This window comes from Amblyomma mixtum, chromosome 6, assembly GCF_055824585.1.
Source record: "Amblyomma mixtum isolate Tamu chromosome 6, ASM5582458v1, whole genome shotgun sequence".
NCBI classification, from domain to species: domain Eukaryota; kingdom Metazoa; phylum Arthropoda; class Arachnida; order Ixodida; family Ixodidae; genus Amblyomma; species Amblyomma mixtum.
The window spans coordinates 159,678,363-159,698,982 of NC_143017.1; the positions used below are offsets into that span (position 1 = coordinate 159,678,363).

Below are 20,620 nucleotides of genomic sequence, written 5' to 3' on the forward strand. Positions count from 1 at the left end.
GCCATGAAAAGAACAGCCGACTGTTAGCTTCTACGCTAGGGATATCTCTGTAGCATTAGCCCTCGTGATTATATATCCTTCCTCTCAATGCGAAAGCATTTTATGGCTCATCAGGAGTGAAACCCGGAGACGGCGTTGACGAGCAGCAGTGGTCCCAAGAATCTCAAATGGCGTCACCTATGTGTCAAAGAGAAATAGCATTTTTTCCGAAGGTGCGGAGAATAGCACCGAGGAGTTTCAGACTGCGAGGCGAGCACGGAACTCACAGGCCACAAAAACCGCGTTGCTTCTTGGCGGACAAAGGCAACCTATGGCATGGGTTGTCTTACCACTGTATGCTAATGACAAGGTGCGTCATTAGAAAATAATATTTTTTTAAATAAATAAATGCTGAAGAGGAAATACAAATTTAAAAAAAAAACAATGTTTTCATATTCAACGCACCTATGTAGTCTTAGGTGCCCTCCGTAACTCTTTAAATTCGATTTCACCGTTAAGTACGGTGCCTGCTTTTAAATCAGGACTGTTTTCCGAACCCAACCTATAAATGATCTGTTATCACTAAATCTAGTAGGCTTCTGAGCCATGTAGCTTGTGCCACCATTTCGGTCCATGCGCAGTTGCGCATGATGTTTAGCAATTATGTCCGTGCACCAGAGACTGCGCAGCACGTGGTAGGTTTCTGTCTACAGATCAATTCTGGCAGGTTAAAATATCCTTTTATCACAGGTTACTCTGGATTGTTTCTGTTGTTTTATACAATTCTACCCTCATGTCAAGACAGCTTCCAGGTAGCCTATTAAAGTAACAAATAGATAAACCTTTTTCCGCTTGGAAATCTAATTCAACGCCGCATAGCTTCACGTGACCTAACCGAGATTTCTAGACGAGAAAAAGATACAGTATCGTTGACTAAAACAAAGTTATCTCCTCCATGACAATTCCTGTCTATTCTGAAACACGTGTAGTTGGTTGTAGAAACCTGATTGTCGCAGATATCAGGATCAAGCCACAGTTCCCTTCTTTGGCCTATCTTCTTCCCTCCCTTCCGTTCTCTTTTTCACTTCTCTTTGATTCTTCTTTGGTTCTTCCCTTCTTTAGCCTTGTGCAGTTGCGCTGGAAAACTATGAACTTAAATCCACAATACCAACTAGGCCAGCAGCTAACTCTACTCAAGCCGCAGTGTGTGCCCAGATCCAGTGAAGGTCGTGTCATGCGCAGTAGGTTTTGATAAACTGTAACCTTATAATTCTCCGGTGGTTCACACACAAAAAAAAATGGTTTTTGGGAAAAAGGGAAACTGCGCAGTATCTGTTTCACATATCTCGGTGGACACCTGAACCGCGCCGTAAGGGAAGGGATAAAGGAAAAAAAGAAGATATGCTACACACTGAAACCTGTTTATATCAGGTATCGTGAACAACTTGACCTATAGACATTCGTCGTACACATGCTTATAGTATCACTGAAGTACAGAACTGCGCCTGCGATGCCTGGCGGCAGTTACCGGGTTCGAGATCGAATGGCCTATAGCGCCTCGAGCATGGACACTGCAGGACTCGCGGCCGAATGAGATGCAGGCCGGTGTGAATCACGGGTCGCCAGCACCGGCTCTATATCACTAGCACCGTAGGCTGAGCCGAGAGCACGCTGCCGCACTGCTCGCCGTGCCTTATGCCTTCGCGCGAAGCAATGACGCCGGGATATTGCGTGCGTGCTTTGTCATGCGCGTTCGTGGCTCATTCGCCAGCAGTGCTCCTTCAGTGATACAGAGCCGGCATTCGCAACCCGCAAATCACGCAGGCCTGTATCTCGGTCAGCCGCGAAGACCGCAGCATCGTCGCTTGTGGCGCCTTTGACTAAACCACCAGGAACCTGTTGGTTGCCGCCAGGCGTCGCATGCGCTCTTCAGAGCAGCCGTTGAAACACTCTAGACAAGTGTGATCGACTCTGTACAGCCGCCCTGATTTTTAATAATATAGCGCGAGCGTCGACCGAACTGCTGGTAAGCGCCTTATAACGGCGATAAGCGTGCAACAAGACGAGAGTTCGCGCACGCGCACGAAGGCAGAGCGTCGTCTGCTACGCTGTTCCGAGCAGCAGGACACACGCCCTGCCACAATATCAGTTCTCAAGATCCCGCCAATCCGTAGAGCGCATGCGCATGATTAATATGTGAGACTGCATGAGACGTGATTTCTTTCTCTTTTTTGCCTATGACGGCAGGCCAGCCTGGCGATGCAAAGTTATGCTAAGAAAAAATAAAAGGAAATAAATATGGCAGCACATTGAAACCATTGCCTGGATCGCGATAAACGGGGTTCCAACCAGCTCTTTAATCAGCCTTGAAGTGACTCGACGGTTTAAAAAGGCATCGGTTGGAAGCCCGTTTATCGCGATCCAGGCAAATCGTCAGGCAGGCCTGCCGTAATGGGCAAAAAAAAAAAAAAGAGAGAGAAAGAAATCACGTCTCATGCAGTCTCACATATTAATCACGCGCATGCGCTCTACGACTTGGCGCGATCTTGCGAACTGATATTGTGGCTGGGCGTGTGTCCTCGTGCTCGGAACAGCGTAGCAGACGACGCTCTGCCTTCGTGCGCGTGCGCGAACTCTCGCCTTGTTGCACGCTTATCGCCGTTATAAGGCGCTGACCAGCAGTTCGGTCGACGCTCGCGCTATATTATTAAAAATCAGGGTGGCTGTACAGTGCTTCGTGTCTCAGCTGGACGCGAGTGCCTTCGGTCTTATGCAATTTGGAAAGCTCTCATAAGAATTTTCTTTTTCGATATTCTGCCTCAATAATCTTCCGAGTTGTTGCCGGTTTTTTCTTTCAACTTCGCATTCGCTAAGACACTTTTCTCCTCTTGGAACAGTAAATATAGCAATGATAGACCGTTTTTTCCCCTACATACTTGATCCGTCCCTATTCTATGTGTTTTTTTGATGTGCATGGTCTTCAAATTGTGTTCATACACTACTTTCATGACATGTTTTTCAGACCTGCGCGGATTCAAGAGCCTCCTTATAATGTGTACCGTAGAATATCAAACTGCAGCGCCGACTTCTTTTTTCTAAACCATCGACTTTTCGCAAGTTCTTCAGGTTCTGCATGCCTTCCTATTGTTTCCTACATTCGATCACGGTCGATTTTATAGATGCAAACTGTTGCATAGTCTATTCTAGCCTGTCGATTCGTTCCTTGCATTCATCTAAAGTTGTCAGACTTGCGTGCTGCCTTCTTTAAATTGCTTGTATCTTAGATTAATTCTGATTCTTTTCATTCTAATGCATGCGTAATTTGTCCTGTGTATTCGGTCCAGGATTCAACTCGATGTCCTCGCATAAAAGTAACAATAGAAAATAATATCTAGACACGAAATCAATGTCATCGCACAATACAATTCACACTTCCCGTCTGTGTTCCAGCTAACACAATCTGCTGTGGATCCAGCCGGTATAGGCGTACATGTTAAATTGACATTACTATTTAAAACAACCACCAACCTGTGGAAACAGAAGAAATTGCACGTAACGGAACGGCATGGCTGCGCCGGGCTACGCTGGATCGAAAGTTGTCGCTGAAGCTTCCGCCCTTTTGCAGTTTCCGTAGGTGACCATGTTGCTCTAATTGTTTGTAGGATGGTAGCTGACAGTAGCACCACCACGGTGGCTCAGTGGTTACGGCGCTCCGCTGCTGACCCGAAAGACGCGAGTTCGATCCCGGCCATGGCGGTCGAATATCGATGGAGGCGAAATTCTAGAAACCCGTGTACTGTGCGATGTCAGTGCACGTTAAAGAACTACGGGTGGTCGAAATTTCCGGAGCCCTTCACTACGGCGTCCATCGTAGCCAGAGTCGCTTTGGGACGTTAAACCCCTACAAACTAAACTAGCTGACAGTTGCCAAAATCAGCTACTGTGCATGTTCCGTCTACGGAATCGTTCAATAATCAAAGTTCACTGCCGGGAAGAGATAACGCCGAAGTTGATAACAGCAGAGCGCATTTGATGTGAACGACGATAAGCCACACAGCGATAAAACCACTGACGACCTGCGGAAGCAGCAGGAACTAACGCAACGGCATGACTGCTCAGATTCCTCGCCCGTAGCTTCAACGTTTCAATGTAAGCGGAATGCAAGAACATCGATCAAATAATGGTAACCAGGTGGCCGAAATGAATCCGGAGCGTACACTGCTGCTTCTCTTTCCTTCTTTCCTTCCTTCCCTCACAACGCGGTTGAGGTGTTCACCAAAAGCGAGGCAATTATGCACCATTTCTCTCATAGTTAGGGGTAGGGCTTTCCGGTTCAAACCGATAAAAGCACGCCGAATTTAATTTTTGAAATTCTGTTTTAACCGAAAAAGGTCACTATTCTCGGCATGCAAGGCATAGATAGCTGGCTGTTTAGTACGAGTTACACTCTGTCAAAGCTGATAACTAAATAAGGAAGCCAGAGGCGTGATGAGACGGCGGTATATTGTTGGATAAGCCTTGCAGTTGATCGATTTGAGACAATTTTCCGCTTGCTTACCTGCCTCTACAGACGGGCAAGCACCACCTCCTCGCCGTCTGCTAGTTAAGCACTTTGTTCACTATCATCACCCGCTTTGAGTAGTTAGTCCGTTCAGTAGGTTTATCAGTTGCATGTAGGACACTGACACGAAACCGTGGTGAAAAGCGCTATGTTCGGACTACCGCGACGATTGAGCCGCAGTTCTGTCGCTGCAAGCAATGCGTAGACCACGTGATGCAACGCCCTCTCGTTAAAAAAATACATCACCGTGAACAGCCCCCCCCCTGTTTTTCACAGACACCATCACCAGGCTCATTGAGTATTGCGTCACCACCTCGTCGATCACTTCGCTAACCAGCTTATAGAGCTGATCATTCGCCGTACCGTTGGGATAAACGCTCGTCATTTTCTGAAGAGTGCACCTTTGTTCATTTCTGTCAAGTGTATACCTCTTCGTGTGCATTTTCATCATCGTCCCCTCTTTTTAAGTGCCCATTTTCTTTTTCCACTGCTTCGAGGCGAGAGTAGCTTTCTCTCAGTCATGAGACTTTCTATACCATGCCTAAATCGCTCTTCACGTTCACTCCTCGTTCAGGACGAAGGGTTTTCCACTAAGGGAGATAATATCTCTTAGCATTATTTAGCATTTCCTTCCTACTTTGTACATTCACGCCCTGTTCTTTCACCTACTGAGCATTGCTTTCACGTATCCGCAGTTCTGCTAGGCCGTTTAGTCTGGCTTACTTGACCGCTGTTATGCCAAAACCATTTGTTCGACTAGCCTTCTCGTACGCATGTCTTGAGCATGAAAGAGGCTGCCATTTCGTATTTCTTAACAGCTCTGGGCATCAATGAGCCCTCTTTCTTCGTTATGTCGGAATAACTCGTTCCCAGAAAACTTCACACCTCCCAATTTCCTCAGCGTAAAGCCATCGTCCCCCATTCAGTTACTCATCTGAGTCAAAGAACTCAATTCGTCAGCGCTTCTAGACCGCATAACTTATTAGAGCGGTCTGTTAGGGCAGAGAAAATACGAAATGTTACCCAGGGAGGAGTGCGCGCCCCGTGCTATCATGATAAATCCACAGGGCGAGCTACACCATTAAGTTTATATAATTCGACCTGACCACCTAGTGAGGCTGTCTACTTTTTCTGTTAAATGAAACTTACAGGGAGCTGTTCCCATTGGCGCTGCTGTTTGTGCACCTCACTAGTTTACTCTGCTTTCCGCGAAAGGATATAGAATTTTTTTTTTTTTGCGAGGATTGAGACTTTCCAGTTGACCACGTGATGTTAACGCGGAAGGAGATTTGCTATGAGACCTCCCCCCGGCTGCTAACTAGTCTGGTATAAGAAAAACAATAAGCTCCTCCTTGGCACCATTTCATCACTATAACCCTCTTCAAAGCGCCGCCGCGGTGGCTCAGCGGTTATGGTGCTCGGCTGCTGAGCCAAAAGACGCGGGTTCGATCCCGGCCGCGGCGGCTAGAATTTCCTTGGAGGAGGAATCCTAGAGGCCCGCGTACTGTGCGATGTGAGTGCATGTTAAAGAACCCCAGGTGGTCGAAATTTCCGGAGCCCTCCACTACGGCGTCTCTCATAGCCTTAGTCGCTTTGGGACGTTAAACCCCATAAACCAAACCAACCCTCTTCAAAGTGGTTAGGTCTCAAATGTATTACCCTTTTTTTCTGCAGTTAGCGCAGACTTGTTGTCTGAAATTGTGTTATCAGGAAAGCTCCGAGCCATCTCTGCATAACCCGCGTCCAAAAGACACGGGCAATCTAATCTTGCCGGCCGCCAAGTGGGCATGTTCCTGTCGCTGCCGCCAAGTTGCTTTCTTTCTCTGTGAAAAACAGGTTCACCTAATAAACGATTTTGCTGTCCAAGTGTTTCCGGCGCCTTACTGTCTGCTTTATGGTCACACGATTTCCGGTAAAGCATGAACTCGATTCGCAGCAGTTTATATCAGACTGAGGGCTGTGTCGTTAACGACCAAGAAAAGCTACTTGCAGGGTGAAGTGAAATATTTTTTATTGTCGTAGCCACGGCGTGAGTCACCCTCTGCGTAATGTCAGTCGACGTACGCCGGAACGCATGACGCAAAATATAATTTTGTCGTTTTCGGGTCGGGGCCGCCCATTAAGATCGCACGTCGTACGCAAGACCTCGTGTACTATTATCTGTAATGAGATCAGCACCGAGGACTGCGCGTTTTAAACAGCCATACGAATGCACTGTTGTTTCCTGGCAGAAAAAGAAAAAAGAAACCGCGAGCTACTGAACACGAGCGGCTGGCACTTTCAGCATGAATCACTCTTATATGTGTATAGTCTCGTTTCTCGACTTGGGATTACGGTCTACGTAAGTCCAGAAGTAATGGTATTACACAGCTGCTTTGTAGTGTAGTAATTAGGGGTGTGCGAATATTCGAAATTTTCGAATATAATTCGAATATTATATTTTTAGTATTCATATTCGATTCGAAATCCAAGAATTCGTGTTGTTTCGAATATTCGACACGACGCGAATATTCTATCTAGCCGAATATTTTATTGCTAGCACCGGCGTTCATTTCGGTTTGCAAGTCCTATCGACAGAGACATAACAACATGGCGGTGCCCAGAGCAATGCGTAACGTTGGGCCATGCAGTAGCTGACTGCAATGGTGAGCTTCTTTGTGGTCATACCTGCGAAGCTGGTATAGTCAGAGCTGTGCACGAAATACCTCGCAATACGTGCCAGTTCAGTGCCAATTGAGAGGGCATTTTCTGTGGCTGGAGAAGTCATTACAGCTAGAAGGGAACTACTTCTGCCTTACCATGTGGAGCAGCCGGTTTTCCTTCACGACAACCTTTTATGTTCATCCCAGCAACGCGCTTTTGTGCTTATGGCAAGCTAGCCTTGATCAATGCTCTTTACTAGCCATCTTCTCTGATATTTCTACTCTTCTAAAAAGAATGTTCGAGACTTTGATACTTTTTGTGCAGCCACACATACCTTTTATGCTCATTTCATCACTGATAGTTGAACTGTGATGTTCTTGGGTGCTCAGATAAATGTTTTGTAGTGGTTAAATGCGTCTGTCCTTGATTATTCGATATTCTATTCGATATTCGGAACCAAGTATTCGTATTCGATTCGTATCGCACATACCCGCCCTGGAGTACCATAAAACTCAGGCGGCTCAGTCCTGGTGCTCGGAAATATTTTCGAAGAAATTTAATTGAAAGCCGGATGCTGACCTATTAAAGCAAATAGCGAATTGATTTCTGTGACTCAGATGAGTAACTGAATGAGAAAAGACGGCTTTACGCGCAGGAAATTGGAAGGTCTGAATGTGAATAAGTGATCAGCATGAGCTGTAAAAGAAATAAGTATGGAGGAAACTTTTAGCAAGGCAGCCGAATTGACTCTCAAATCAATCTTTCATATGGTGGAGCTAGCACAGGTTCCCGTCACGGTGTCCAAGGATTGAAGCACGAGGGAAATAACAACCCCAACCGATAACCGCAGGCCGAGTCGTTGGAGCGTTATTTCTAGAAGGTGCCTAGCTGTAAGTTCTAATTCAGAAGTTATCATAATAAACTTCATCTTCATCATCATTGCCATCAACTGCACTGAGTCCAGTGGCAAGCGTGGCCAATTCCTTTTTCTTTTTTTTTTTTTACTCCAGCCGTGACTGCGTCGCTCTAATGAATTTTCCGTTCTTGACACAGACTCTCAGTCACCGTCGATTACGTTTTCGCCATGGCGACTAACGCGAGGCGCTGTAGTGGAGGACTGGATATATTTCGACCACCAGGAGTTCTTTAACGAGAACTGGTGAACCGCCGCGGCCAGGATTTCACCCGGACTACTTCAACAAATGCTGAGTGGAGGGCACCCTCCCCCAATCTGTGCGTCACGCCAAGGTTTATTTATCCCCAAACTAAACAAACCATGGACTCACACTAGCTAACCTCCGTCCCTTCGTGTCTCGGGAAACTTCGAACACGTCGTGCTGGCGAGACTCACTCAACACACGATGGACAACGACCCCTACCCCAGAGCATGGTGGGCTTCCGTCCACATTTATCCGGGCTGGATGCCGTGCTCCAGCTCACAACCTACATCTTTGATACGGCCATTCCGGGCCACACAAAGGCCGTCCTGGCTTTGGATTTATCCAAAGCCTTGGCGCATTGACCATCAGGCAATCATGACGGCCCTCTCCGGGCTTGATATAGATGTAAGTACGTAGACGTATATCGGAGCTTTCCTTACCAATCACACGGCCGAGGTCCACTTTAGCTCACACGCACCACCTCCTTACTCTCACAGAGGAGTTCAACTCCTGAAGTCTCCGTCTTCACCCCTTTCCTTTTCAACACGACCATAATCCCCCTTGCACAAAAACTCACCACAATACCAAACCTCCGGCACACCCTCTATGCCGATGACATCATGATGTGGACCACCCACGGAAGTTATGGCGACATAGAGGACACACTACAAACCGCCACATTAATACAAGAACACGCTTGAAGTATCGGAGAAGTCCGAGCTTCTCATCCTCAGCCTCACCAGCCGTAACTCTCCCACCGCCCCATAACCGTTGCTCTGGACGATCGCCCCATCCCGGAGGTGGACACTGTCCGGGTCCTGGGCCTTCATACCCAAAACAATGGTAGAACAACCTCACCATAAAGAAACTCAAACTGATAGCGGATGAGATCTCGCACTTGGTCCGCAGAGTTTCGGGTCACCATAAGGGCATGAAGGAGCGCGACCTATGTAGTCTCATTCACATACACGCTCCCGTACATCAGACATAGGAGTGAGGGATCTCCATCTTGGACGCGATGTTTCGCACCGCATTCAAGACAACCCTCAACCTACCTCTCAATACCTCCACATAGAAACTATTCCAGCTGGGTCTTCACGACAGTGTTGGGGAGCTTGTAGAGGCCCACAGACAGACCCATATACATGTATCCGATTAACACCGAACACCACCGGGCGGCGTGTTCGCCAAATGCAGCCGGTACAGCCAGCGATGACAGCGCCGCCCACCGGCAGGTAGCAGCGACATTAAGGCTGGTTATAAATATTCATTCAGAACGAGGGGTTCACATCGCCGCTATGGCGCAGTGGATTAGAGGCACGTGTTGCGTATGGAAGGTCGGCAGTTCGATTCCGCTCTCTGTACTGTAATTTTATTGTTTTTTTAATTTCATTTTTTTACCATTTTTTCCCTTTTAGGTCGCAAATCGTGATGCTTAGTGGCATATAACGCCGTTTAAGAGGATTTATTATCCCTTTTAGGTAAGCCTTTGTGACAATCTTCAGTCACCGTGATCAATTCACCGTGGTTTCATCAAGCCATGTGGCTGTACAGGCTGCAGTTGGCGAATACGCCACCGGGCGCCACATCCTTAACATCCTCGGCATTCAGATCCCGGCTGACGACCCACAGTCCTCTCCATCCCACGCCCTATCCACGCCAGCCTCCTCGTCAAAACCCTTCCCAGAAACACCCATCCACAACAACACGAGCCCCACCGCCGAGCCAGGGCAAAGGCGCTCCACAAATATTACGGTTCCGATTCGTATGCCGTGTGGGTGGACGCCGCATGCTCGGGCGAGGAAGCGGCGGCAGCCGTGGTGGGCCTTACTCTTCAATATCTTGCTGCTCTCTCCCCACCCCTCGGCTGCCTCCTTAGAAGTGGCCGAGGAAGCCCGTTATATATTCTCTCAGATTTGAAAACGGCACTACTAAATTTCGCGTGCGGGCGAGTTCATGTCCCTGCTATTTGCATACTGAACTCGCACGGTGCCAACGCGCCCCGCCACGTGGAGCTGCTCTGGGTGCCTGCGCACTCGAGGAATCCCGGCAACGAGGCTGTCAACAGCTTAGCCCGATGTCTGATACACCAACCACAGGCGGCCCCCACGTCGGAGTTCTCCAAGGGGCGCATGCACACGTTTAGTGTCCTGACACAAGCCTAACGAGCCGAGAGACAGGCCTGCTCGCCACCTCACCACTCCCTTGACATTTGTCAAGAACCTATGGCGCCACTTTCAGACGCGAACCCTCCCATCTCCTTAGATTAGGTCCATCTACCATCAATCCCTCTTGAACCCTCTCCCCCGTGAGGCCTGGAGCATCTTATCAGCTGGAAGGATTGGGAGACCCTGCCACGCTCTGAGTACCTGGTCCGGCAGAAGGCCACCATGGACCGGGCTGCCGACGTCATGGACCGTAGGAACATGAACGTTTGAGTGTAGTGTGACAGTGTGGGGGCCCAGGGGCGTGCGTGCGCCAAACTCCTGTGTGCGTTTTTATGCGAAGCATACTACTTTAGCTACCACTTCAGCCCTTCATCATGGTTATGCGCCTCCAAATCACGTGATACATGACGTCACACCACGTGACACGATGACGTCACGACAGTGGAGAAACGGGGGCCCACCTCGCGCCGTCGCTGTGGTTGTGCGCCTCCAAATCACGTGACACATGACGTCACACCACGTGACACGATGACGTCACGACAGTGGAGAAGCGGGGGCCCACCTCGCGCCGTCGCTGTGGTTGTGCGCCTCCAAATCACGTTACACGATGATGCCACACCACGTGACACGATGACGTCACGACAGTGGAGAAACGGGGGCCCACCTCGCGCCGTCGCTGTGGTTGTGCGCCTCCAAATCACGTGACACATGACGTCACACCACGTGACACGATGACGTCACGACAGTGCAGAAACGGGGGCCCACCTCGCGCCGTCGCTGTGGTTGTGCGCCTCCAAATCACGTTACACGATGATGCCACACCACGTGACACGATGACGTCACGACAGTGGAGAAACGGGGGCCCACCTCGCGCCGTCGCTGTGGTTGTGCGCCTCCAAATCACGTGACACATGACGTCACACCACGTGACACGATGACGTCACGACAGTGCAGAAACGGGGGCCCACCTCGCGCCGTCGCTGTGGTTGTGCGCCTCCAAATTACGCGACACGATGATGCTTCGCATTCTCCAGGCTTAACCAAGTTAAGCCTCAGCCCTTTTTTTTTTAGGAAAGGAAATGGTGCAGTATCTGTCTCACATCTCGATGGGCACCTGAACCGCGCCGTAAGTGAAGGGATAAAGGTGGGAAGGAGAGAAGAAAAAAAGAAAGAGGTGGCATAGCGGAGGTCTCTGGAATAATTTCGACCACCTGGGGGTCTTTTACACGCACTGACATCGAACAGCACACAGGCACCTTTTGCGTTTCGCCTCCATCAAAACGCGGCCGCCGCGGCCGGTTTACAAACTCGGATGCTCCAGCTGAGTAAATTGTTTTAGAGCGAAGGCTCTACTCTTCGCTCTACAACTCTCAAAGCCAAGTTTCGTGCGCGTTTGACCTTGAACCGGCGGAGGTGTGTGGCAAGTGACGCCATAGCACGTGACCCGCTGTGGAGATACGCTGCAGCTGTGCTTGCTAGGCGTGACTAGGCGAGCTTAACATCTGCTCGCCGGCGCTTGGTCGCTCAGTCTCCCCATGGATGAAGCGCGCGCCGGTCCGAGCACTTCATCTCTTCGCCGAGCTTTCGCTCGTATCACTAGGTTTCATCATCATCATCAGCTTGACTACGCCTACTGGAGGGAAAAGGCCTTTCTCATGTCTCCAATTAACCTGTCCTTCGCCAGCTGCGGCCACCGTATCCCCGCAAACTTCTTACTCTCATCCGTCCACCTGTCTTTCTGCCGCCCGCTGCTACGCTTGCCTTCTTAGGTTTAACAAGCGATAAATCTCTGCTATTTTTTTTTTTCAAAAATTGAAAAGCGCTGGAACTATCGCACTTCTATATAGATACCTCAGCCGCGCTGTGTGGAAGGAGTGAATGGAGGGAAATTAAGAAGAAAGAGAGGAAGAGACGCCGCTTGTGGCGGGCTCAGGAATAATTTCAAACATCTGGGAATCTTTAACGCTCCCTGATAGCAACTAAAAAAAACGCTAAACGTTACTTGGAAAGTCGACAGCAACTAAAAAATATCCGGGTTCCTCAACTCCGGGCGTCTCAAGAAAGGGCTAAATTATCATCTAAGTTTCCGCGAAGAAGACAACGGCCAGGACGAGCAGCTGCTGCGCACGAGCCACCAGTGCACCAGCCTACGTGTAGCCGGCCGCACGGGAATTCGAAGCAGGAAGCCTGAGGTGACATCCCTGGCACAGGTAGGCACCTCTTTACACGATGTCGTTTTAATCTGCCTCGCAGATATCGCTTTAGGGGTCTTGGACGCCGAGTCTACTCTTTCGGTGAGCTGTGGAACCGCACGCTGTGCGGCGGCTTCGAGCTACCGACGCGCGAGCTCGAAGCCCATTTACTTAGGGGCACGTATGCATGGAAGATTCTCGCCGAAAGTTGTTTTCTTCGCTCATCTCGCATGCATTCAGCTCGTTGGCGGATTTTCACGCGGAGCCGAAAGGTATTCGAAATTATTTTGCATCAAGAGCTAAGCCTAAGAAACGCTTGGTACGTTGACTTATTTCGTGTACCCTCGCGGCAATTATTCTTTGTTTTTGCTCCCCATCACCCTGTACTACATAAGAAAACTCGCCGGATCAACTTGACTGTGAACGCGTGTAAGCAGCGTCGATCGACCCGACGAGCGATGGAATGACGTGCGTCTTATTGCCTACTGCAGTCGGGCTCCGCGGTCTGAAAAATGAAGGCTACCATGGCTTGTGCACTGCTGGCTGCCATTTCGGTCTTAGCCGCACTTCCAGCAGAGTCGCACGCCTCATGGAGCGGCTGCCAGTACTTCAACTGCACCCTCAAGACACCCGTGAGTGCCGAGTCATCGGTCTCTTCTGCCCGCAGCGTCGCGGGGCCCTGTCTGTGGTAGTGTCTTTGCTCCTTCTCTCCCGTCAGTAGGCCTCTTCGCTAGCTCGATTTAATAAAGTTTAGTTTATGGGGATTTAACGTCCCAAAGCAACTCAGGCTATGAGCGACGCCGTAGTGCAGGGCTCCGGAAATATCGACTGCCTGCGGGTATTTAACACGCACTGACATCGCACAGTGCACGGGCCTCTAGAATTCGCCTCCATCGAAATTCGACCGCCGCGGCTAGGATCGAACCTGCGTCTTTCGTCAGCAGTTGAGCGCCATAACCACTAAGCCTGCGCGGCAGCCTCGATTTAAAAAATTTTCTTAACTCAGTAATGGTTTTAAGGAAGATAGAGGCGCAGTAACTGTCTCCCTTCTCGGTGGTCACCTCAACCATGCCGTGATGGAAGAAATGGAGTGCATGAAAGATAGAAAGGGAAAGAGGAGCCGTTGTGGAGGGCTCCGGATTTATCGCATTGCACGTGGCACTTTGCATTTCGCCTTTAAACCGGCCTGGAGGTTTGATTTATGGTTTATTGGGGTTTAGCGTCCCAAAGCAACTCAGGCTATGAGGGACGCCGTAGTAAAGGACTCCGTAAATTTCGACCACCTGGGGTTCTTTAACGTTCACTGACATCGCACAGTATACGGGCGTCTAGAATTCCGCTTTCATCGAAATTCGGCCCCCGCGGCCGGGATCGAACCCGCGTCTTTCGGGCTAGCAGCCGAGCGCCGTAACCACTAAGCCACCGCGGCGGGTCCGGCCTTGAGGCGTAATGTGAAATGCGCCGGTACGCTGTGCGACGTTGGCGCACGTTAAAGAACCCCAGGTGGTCGAAATTATGATGGAGCCCTCCACAGTGGCACAGTTTTATGCGAAGCATATTAACGTTGGTTTCGGGCCTTCGCGCGACGCCCGGCGGTGGCCACCATTGACCTTCAAGTGACCTTCAAGTAGGTCACGTGACATGACGTCACGTGATGACGTCACACCAGCTGCAGATGGGGCCTCATATCGCGCCTCGGTCGCCTCCCGGCGGTGGCCACCATTGACCTTGAAGTGAGATCACGTGATGTGACGTCACGTGATGACGTCACACCAGCTGCAGATGGGGCCTCATATCGCGCCGTCGGACGTCGCCCGGCGGAGGCCTCCACGCTTCGGTTCGCGCCGTCGCGCGCGACGCGGCGGCGGCGCCACCATCGCTGCATCACGTGATATGTGACGTCACGCCAGGGATGAGGCGGCGCGCGCCCGCCGTCGCGTCAGTCGCTGTGCCCGAAACAGCGCCAGCGTCTTTGCGCCGGGCGTGTATGCGGTCAAGATGCCCCCAAACGCTAAGGACATGCTTCGCATCCACTGGGCTTAACCTTGATAAGCCTCCAATTTTAAGGCGGAAGCCTTTAATGTCTCATCGTTGTAAGCAGCAGTTGTCGACAGAAAATGTCACGCTTTTCAGTTGGTGGAAACGGTCGTGACGTCACAGTGCGCGAATTTCAAACGGGGCCAATTGTACTTTGGCTAGTAACCATGCGACCAATTGAAGGGATCGTATAGTGATGCTCCAAGTAAGTGGGACTGAGCTTAGTTAGTTGCTTAATTACTTAATTAGCATAATTAGCTTTACTAGTCAGGCCATACAAATAAATAAAACCGATTAAGAAATTGGTCGAGCTCAGGAATCGAACCCAGGTCTTCGGCGTGAGAGACGAGCATGCTATCCACTCCGCCATGCCAGCTCGATGGTTTGTAATGAACAAAGGCGCGTCTAGTGAATACGGTGTCTTCACTCACTCTCATCCTCCTCCATTCCCTTCCGGCGAGGTTTAGGTGTCCACCGACAAATGAGAGACAGATACATTTCCTTTCCTCAAAAATCAATTTACCGACGAGCGAGGCGTAGAACCGAATGGGCGATGGCGTTCTGTGGACTCCTTGGCAGCGTTGCAAGACGCTGTCGCGTTCCACTCTTAGGGGCGAAGCTTAACATCTTAACCACACATCAGTGACCACACTTTAGGTCAAAAAAGTGCCCCCCTGAATTTTGTGAGACAGTTCCTGCGTAATTTCCTTTCCTCAAATACAATTTTCATTTTCTTCATTACGGCTCCTCTTTATCTATCTTCTTTCACTCCCACTTCCTCCCTTCCTCTATGGTGCGGTTCAGGTGTCCACCGAGATGACCGAGAATTACTGCGCCATTTCCTTTCCTCAAAAAGCGTTGCGTTCAAAGGGCAAGGTATCGCGCCGAACGGGTGGTGGCGTTCCGTGGACTCCCTGGCAGCGCTACAACGCGCTGTCGCGTTCCACTCCTAAAGGCGAAGCTTAAGCGTCATTAATTAACAGTTAATTAGTATTCAGGCATTAATCAGTAATTAACAATTAATTAGTGATTTGTCATCACTTATTAATTAGTACTCAATTATATGTGACGCCACCAGTGCCACAGAAACAGCGAAGGTGGTGCGGAAAACGCTTCCGCCTCTACCCACTTTAGACAGTCAAAGGGCCCCCTGCATTTTTTCTTTCTTTTTTCATCCCCAGCTTCCTCCTTTCCCTCGCGGCGCGGAAGAGGTGTCCACCAAGAAGTGAGACAGTAGCTGCGACATTACCTTTCCTTAAAACCAACTACAACTTTATCGGAACGCTACGGCCGCGGCTGAGTCAGGGTTCAGTCAGTGTTTTGATAATTTGTATGGCAAGAGTAGAAATAAAATGAATGAATGAATGAATCAACTATCAAGCTCCGGCTTAGCAGCCAAGCGCGCTATCCTCTGAGCCACAACGGTGAATGTCGGCCGGCGAACACATGACCTGGCCGGCCCAGGCCCTGTATTGACTTATACGCATTGATTCTGCGGAGCTCGACAAAACTCTCTCAACGTCGTGCGTTTATTCTTTCCCGCAGGTGCGACCAAGCGACATCGGCAGCTTCATGGAGGCCTTCAGCACGTTCAGCTCCCATCCTTGCATCAACTGCACATTCTATGGGAACATCTTCCACGCTCAGCTGCATTCCCTTTGAGCGCCACATACGTCATGTTTTGAAAAATTGCCTCCGAGAGCGATATAAACAATCCCTTCACGAGAAGGAAACCAACCCTCTTGTTTCTTGTTGCGATTACCTTGAAGTATAAATCTTTGCTTGCTGCACGAAGGCACAATTCATACACGCACAATTTGCGAATGTCAAGGAAAGATTTTAAAGACGGAAGCAATATATTCTCATTACAATGAGGTGTAGTATTGACCAAACTCGGAGACTAACTACGAAGTCCAAGAGCTGTCCTTTGTTGTGAGTGAAGCATCTAAGTGAAGCTGATTTTTACTTAGCAGTCCTTTACTTTTTCAAGCCAACATCTGAAAGCCGCAATGCATCCAAATTGCATTTCTCCAACTCGAGGTTCTCGGTTGCCTGCTAGAAAAAAGGACAAAGGGGGGGAGTGGTGGCATTCTGAAGTTAGTCCAACCCCATAGTTCCAAGGACCCCAAAATTTTGAAAGCAGGCAACAAAACAAGGTAGAGGTAGGGTGGCTAGCCTAGTAGAGGTGTGTGTTCTTTTCCTTTCGTCTCCGTCTTGACGCGCTTTTCAACCCATCATGAACAAAACAAAATATAGTAAGGCGGGTTAGTGGGTGAATAAGGTAATCCAAAGGAAAGTACTCAATATTCTAGAATTCAGAGTTGCAAATTTCGCAGTGCTGATGACGTCACGACGCTCTCAACCAATCAGGGAGTTTCGTTACGGAGAAACCAGGTGGCTTTTGCAATGCGACAACCTGAATGCTACCACTTTAAAACAAATCGTGCGAAGTGTTCAGGTTAGAGTGTATTCTGAACCAACAGCCTATCATACACTGAGTGGTAGTGAGTGCGCGCACGCCGTAGTTTGTGGTTTTTTGAGGAAAGGATAAGGCGCAGTAACTGTCTCACTCCACAGTAATACCGTAAGATCCTCCTTACCTGCAGAAGGCTAAATAGGCATATTTCCCATCCACCCGCCCCGCCCCCCCCCCCCCCCCACACACACACACAAACACAGACACAAGAATCTGACGCTGGAAGCAGCCGTAACTTGGAGGCAGCTACCGACGAACACATACCCAAACCGTACGACGCTCATGGGCTTGCCAAAGCATGCAGGCTGCCCCAAAGATCTCAAACCCGCAACCTGAGAAGTGGAAGGCTAATCACTCCTGTACATTTGCACCTCCCCGATAAGTGGGAGGCCGTGCTGTTTAAACAGTTGAAGCACACAGGACCAAAGACGGCTGATTCAGAGGGCGCAGCAAACTGACGGGACGCAGAAGCCTAGGACTTAGGTTCCCTCCCAGCTCAGAGGGCGCAGAGTTCTTTATTGAACAAAATGTTTACCACCACCCTGATTCCTTGACGGATACAAAAAACGTTTTCTTCTTCTTCTACCACCACCTTTACAATGAGCGTTCTACACTAGAATCTGGTTTAATGTCAGAGGGTAGAATAGATTTTCGCATTACCCCTGTCGTGAGCGTCCTAGTTCAGCATATTGCAGTTCAAATCTGCTTTAGTTAAGGAGCTACAAATACATGACAATAAAATTTTCATAACTTTAATTTTGAAGCGTTTGTCAGTTTTGGTAATGAAGGGCCTAATAGAAATTCTGAAAATTAGTCTAATTCCCAGTCTAGAATATTCATTTGTTTTGAGGGAAAAAAAGGCGAAATAACGGGCTCTCATTGTCGGTGGAACCCGTCGTGGTGGCTCAATGGCCAGGGCGCTCGGCTACTGAGCCGCAGTACACGTGTTCGAACCCGGCCGTGGCGGACGCGTTTCCATATAGGCGACACGAAAAGGGCCCCGTATGCTGTGCGATGTCAGTCCAGTTTAAGATACCCAGGTGGTCGAAATTATTCTGTTGATGCTATTCTGTTGATGCAAAACCGTTGCTGCAATGGATGTCTTGAGTGAGCCGCAGTTAATTCAGGTAATTTCTACCGCAAGGTATCTGCGTGTTTTGCTACAAGCATATGCTTGTGCAGCCGTACATCATTAGAGGGAAGGTCCTGCCGGGAGCGCCATTCGGAACGTTGGAGCCGAGCGGCTCGCCCGCGAGGAGCAAATTTATCCTTCCGTCACACGCCTGCTTGATGACTGAAAACTTCCAACCAGCAAAAGTTAGGCAGCGGTTCAACCGAGTTTCACGTAGCGAAAGCTGCGTAAGCATGATTAAACATTGTTTATTTTTGGTACATCTTCTATTGTTTCGTAATTGCCCCCACCACTCCACAGCCGCTTATTAGTCTTCATTGATTGGCTTGATGGAAACAAAGACTGATTGATGGTCAGTAGCCTCTGTTTCGATCTTAGACACGCAGTAATTAGACGTGCGTTTTTCTCGTTGGTAGACAAAGTCAATTGTGGTCCCCACTGCGTATTCTGAATGTTAGGACCCGAGGCTAGATGAAATCCAAACTTGTGGTTCAATATCGAAGTCCAAAGTGAAATGTCAAGGTCAGAGGTCAGAGGCGAAGGTCGAAGTTCAAGGTCAAATGTGGCCCACTAAGTGGACTACACATGGTTAGGTATATGGCATGCAAGTTGGGGTCCATGTTCCGGGGAAGGGAGCGAACCTTTAGCGTCTGGCGAATTGCGTCCGGTATGCTCGCAGTACGATTCTCAATTTCCGCAGTTCCGCCTAGCCCCAGTCGCCTAAGAAGCGAGCGCCCTGTAGGTGTCTGCTGGAGCCTGGCTAACTGCGTGACCAGTTGGGCTTCTTTGATCTCTTCGAAGATGTTGTGAATTCCAAGAGCCAGCAGTTTTGCGTTGGATGTGTTCATTTTTGCGGAGTATGGTATCTGCACTATCCACTTCTCCTTTGTTGAGGTTGAAGTACGGGAGGGCGTAACCCACGCGACTGACCACCAGGCTTTGAACCAGGCACAGGGTATCTCCCTCTCGCATGCCACTCCGCTTCTGCGACACACGAGGTCAGAGGTGGAGGTCGAAGTTCAAGGTCAAGGTCAAATGTGGCCCACTAAGTGGACCACACATGGCTATAGGTATATGTGCATAGCAACGCGAGCTGTGACTTATCTCAAGGTCGTTTCAAGGTCATTCAGAGGCTCACGGCGAAATGCGTCCCAACTATAGGAGTGTAGCTTTCGCTGTAAAGGCGATCTTACGGCGAGTGAAGAGCCAACGCCGCGTGGGTTGCCGCCATTACATATAATGCGCGCGAACCATAGAATACATATTTCATTGAGGGGCTTCAAGAACACAGATACTTTGGCGCCATCCGTCTGCGCGGCCAGAACCAGCTCTAATTTGTTGTGGTTCGAAGTAGTGGTCGGCGGAGTAAGTGATGGCGATTTGGCCCTAATGAAATTCCCAGCGCTCTGTGTAGCATGTGCTGGCACCATCCCCTCTACTTCGGCACGTGGCGAGCGCTGGTTGCGCGGGTCGCCATACACAAAAAGCCAAAAATAAAGACAGGTGTGCTGAAGAAAGGCTACGGAAAGAAAAGTGGCTTATGAGCGACGCTCCCCAAGGTTCGTGTAGAAACACTATAGCCAAACGGGCGTGTAGAAAGTTCGTGTAGAAAGTTTTAGCGAAGCCGGACAGCCGTGGGGTAACTACGGTAACACCTTGCCATTGCTAGCGTTGCCAGGCTTGCCTAGCCACATCTGCCGTACGATTAGTACGATAGCTGTTACCATGTTTACAGTTCGGTAGGGCTAAAACTCTCGGTAGAATCTGGTCCGTCCTAAATTACAGTACGCCTTTCCTGCAGACCCTTTCATGCTTACATAGACAGCCACACATTTTTAGTCAGCGTTGGTGCATTTTTTTTCCTCGTGGCGCGGTGGACGCGGCCACCAACAAAGTGAGCCAGTTACTGCACCTTTACTTTCCTAAAAAACCATATGATAGAGTAGACTGCGAATAAATTGCGCTGGGAACTATATTGCCTAATTTTCGTCCTGGACGCGAGCCCAGATTTTAAATGCTTTGTCAGAAGCATCAAGTTCCAATTATAACCAGCTTTACTGCGGAGCTCTCGCGCACGTATTTAGGAACCTACAGGGGTATAGCTACTTCTTGCGTTGTGAATGGCCTGAAAAACGGAACTTTCATGGTGTTTTGGGGATTTAGCGGGCTAAAGCGACTCAGGCTGATGAACGCCGCAGTGGAGAGCTCCGAATAATTTCTATCACCTGAGGCTGTTTAACATCTAACATCGCACAGTACACGGGCCTCTGGC

General features: G+C 49.4%; 1 long non-coding RNA gene across 1 annotated transcript; it reads left to right on the plus strand.

The window, feature by feature from the left end:
- The first annotated feature begins 12,312 nt into the window (after positions 1-12,312).
- Positions 12,313-16,402, plus strand: LOC149340973 (uncharacterized). Its single transcript, XR_016283374.1, has 3 exons — positions 12,313-12,721; positions 13,195-13,335; positions 16,286-16,402. It is a non-coding gene; the product is annotated as an uncharacterized LOC149340973 (long non-coding RNA).
- Positions 16,403-20,620: the final 4,218 nt, after the last annotated feature.